Below are 3,789 nucleotides of genomic sequence, written 5' to 3'. Positions count from 1 at the left end.
GGGACTAAAGGGTGGGCATTGGTACCAGTTGGTGCCACGAACCGGTACCAATGCACCCCCTTTAGTCCCGGTTGGTGCCACCAACCGGGACCAAAGGCCCCTGTGCTGCCCGCGTCACGGCCAAAGATTAGTCCCACCTCGCTAGTTGAGAGGGGCGCGCAGTGGTTTATAAGCCCCACTGCCGCACCCCTCTCGAGCTCCTCTCCATTCCAGGCTTACGGGCCTAATTGTTAATGCTATGCATGACGGGCCTTCTGGGCCGACTGCGGGCCTGAATCCTGGCCCATGGATGGTTTTCTAGTCGTATTCACGCCGTGGTGGCCCAGTTGGTGGCAAATTTTTTATTTTTTTCCAGTTTTTTTGTTTTCTTTTTTTCTTTATTTATTTTGTTTTGTTTCTACTTACAACAAAATACTTATTTATTTTATTTTATTTTGTTTGTAATTACTTATTAATTTTATTTTATGATCATTCTTTTTGCTATTAAAGTTTCTAACAAAAAAAGTTCTTTATGAAAATTCTTTTTGCTTTTAATGATTTTGAATAGAAAATACTTTGATAATTTTAGTTGCATCAATTTTATATAATTTTAGTTTCAATAATACTAGAGGTTGCTTATAATGTTCTGAAGAGAAAATACTTTGATAATTTTAGTTTCATAAATTTTATTTATGCTATTAAACTTTTTTTGTTTCTACTTATCTATTTTATTAAAGTTTATATTATTTTGTTTCAAATTACTTATGTATTTTATTTTATTTTGTTTCTGACTTCATTTGTTATTTTTCATGCATTTACTGATTATTTTGAGCTATAAGACCATGAAATTGAAAAGCATTTGAAATGAACTCTGGAAAGGTTCCAAGTTGGCATGGTATCATCATTTCACCTACATAGCATGTGCAAGAAAGTAAAGAGGCTTACGGCAAAAACTGGATGCACTTCGTGTACAGAACAGAAAATCTCCTTCGAAGTATCAAGGTTTCATATGGAAACTCGTCTGTTACAAAGGGATTTCATTTTGTGAACTTATATGAACTCCATAGTTTTTATGTGTTCAAAATGCACCATTCAAAGCCACATCATCAATTTACAACCCTTTCCGACTTCATTTGTTATTTTTCATGCATTTACTGATTATTTTGAGCTATAAGACCATGAAATTGAAAAGTATTTGAAATGAACTCTGAAAAGGTTCCAAGTTGGCATGGTATCATCATTTCACCCACATAGCATGTGCAATAAAGTACAGAGGCTTACGACAAAAACTAGATGCACTTCGTGTACATAACAGACAATCTCCTCCGAAGTATCAGGTTTTCATACGGAAACTCGTCTGTTACAAAGGGATTTCGTTTTTTGAACTTATTTGAACTCCATAGTTTTTCTGTGTTCAGAATGCACCATTCAAAGCCACATCATCAATTTACAACCCTTTCCGACTTCATTTGTTACTTTTCATGCATTTACTGATTATTTTGAGCTATAAGACCATGAAATTGAAAAGCATTTGAATGAACTCTGAAAAGGTTCCAAGTTGGCATGGTATCATCATTTCACCCACATAGCATGTGCAAGAAAGTACAGAGGCTTACGGCAAAAACTGGATGCACTTCGTGTACAAAACAGACAATCTCTTTCGAAGTATCAGGGTTTCATACTGAAACTCGTATGTTACAAAGGGATTTCATTGTTTTGAACTTATTTGAACTCCATAGGTTTTCTATGTTCAAAATGCACCATTCAAAGCCGCATCATCAATTTACAGCCCTTTCCGACTTCATTTGTTATTTTTCATGCATTTACTGATTATTTTGAGCTATAAGACCATGAAAATGAAAAGCATTTGAAATGAACTCTGATAAGGTTCCAAGTTGGATTGGTATCATCATTTCACCCACATAGCATGTTCAAGAAAGTACAGAGGCTTACGGCAAAAACTGGATGCACTTTGTGTACAAAACAGACAATCTCCTTCGAAGTATCAGGGTTTCATACGAAAACTCGTCTGTTACAAAGGGAGTTCACCCACATAGCATGTGCAACATATAGCTCTCCGGAGTATCTAATTAAACCATACATTGAAATTATGAAAAACATTTATATGCAAAAACAAATGCGATCATAATCGCAACCAAGGTAACAACTGATCCAACTGCATAATGATACCAAGCCTCGGTATGAATGGCATATTTTCTAATCTTTCTAATCTTCAACCGCATTGCATCCATCTTGATCTTGTGATCATCAACGACATCCACAACATAACTCCAATATCATCTTCTCCTCCTCAAGTTTTCTTATTTTTTCCTTCAAGTAATAGTTTTCTTCTTCAAATAAATTTAACCTCTCGACAATAGGGTCGGTTGGAATTTCCGGTTCAACCACCTCCTAGATAAATAAAATCTATGTCACGTTGGTAGGCATAATTGTCATAAACAATAAATGAACCAACTAGTTATCAAAAGATAATATATACCACATCCGAATCATAGCGATGACGAGGGCCGACGGGGGCGGATACCAAAACCATCGCACTATATAATAACAAGAAATAATAGAAGTAAGAAAATTAGACAAGTATCTATCTGAAGTAAGAAATTTTTTCTTTCAGAAAGAAGATAAGAATAAGAGGCTCACCACGGTGGTGCCGGCGACGAGATCGGCGCGGGCGATCGACGGCGGTGAAGACAGGGACAGTACGTGACGGACCGCTAAACCTAGACAAATCTCGGGGAAAATGGAGCTCGGAGGTCGAGTTTCGAGAGGAGAATGATTAACTAGCGTGGCTCAGACATTTCATCCAACACCTCATGTGCATAGGAGGTGAGCTAGAGCACCCAAATGCCCTCCCCTCACCGGCCAGAAAAAACAGAGTGCTCTGCCGCGGCGATGGGTATATATAGTTAACCTATTTGTCCCGGTTCATGGCATGAACCGGGACTAAATCCCTCCCTTCTATACCGGTTCGTGGCACAAACCGGTACCAATGGCTGTGGGCCAGGAGCGTAGACCATTGGTGCCGGTTCTTGCCTAGAGCCGGGACAAATGGATCCAGACGAACCGGGACCAATGCCCACGAGGCCCCGGCCGGCCCCCTGGGCTCATGAACTGGGTCTAATGCCCCCCATTGGTCCCGGTTCATGAAGAACCGGGACTAATGGGCTGGCCAGGCCCGAACCAAAGCCCTGTTTTCTACTAGTGTTACTTGCTTGTGGATGAACCACATAAAAAAATTAATACGCAAGGGAACCTTCATCTTCCAAATATGCAACGATCTTGAGATTGGGCAAGAATTAATCAAATCAATGTAGAAAGATTTCACTGTAAATACCCATTTTTAGCTAATTTCCATTGTGTTGAATGCGGCTGGTCGGAGAGTTGAACATCTATCAATCTCTGAACCAAGTGCATCCAGACAGTCCATCGCTCACCAGCTAACGCACATCTGAACTGAATATTCAAGGGAATCATTTGAAAAATTGTGCCTATGTAATCCTCCTTACGTTGCACAATGTTATAAAGGGTGGGATATTGTACGGCCAGGGGTGTCTCTCCTAACCACGTATCACTGGTAGAATAAGGGCCTATTGTCCCGGTTGGTAAGGGCCTTTAGTCCCGGTTCCTGAACCGGGACTAAAGGGTCGGTACTAATGCCCTTGCCCTTTAGTTCCGATTCAGTCCAGAACTGGGACAGATGGGCCTCCACGTGGCCTGTGCGCCGAGCCCAGGCAGGAGGGCCTTTGGTCCCGGTTGGTGGCACCAACCGGGACCAATACGCATCCACGC

The sequence above is a fragment of the Triticum dicoccoides genome, chromosome 2B, assembly GCF_002162155.2.
Source record: "Triticum dicoccoides isolate Atlit2015 ecotype Zavitan chromosome 2B, WEW_v2.0, whole genome shotgun sequence".
NCBI lineage: Eukaryota > Viridiplantae > Streptophyta > Magnoliopsida > Poales > Poaceae > Triticum > Triticum dicoccoides.
Note: the sequence above shows the minus strand (reverse complement) of the source record.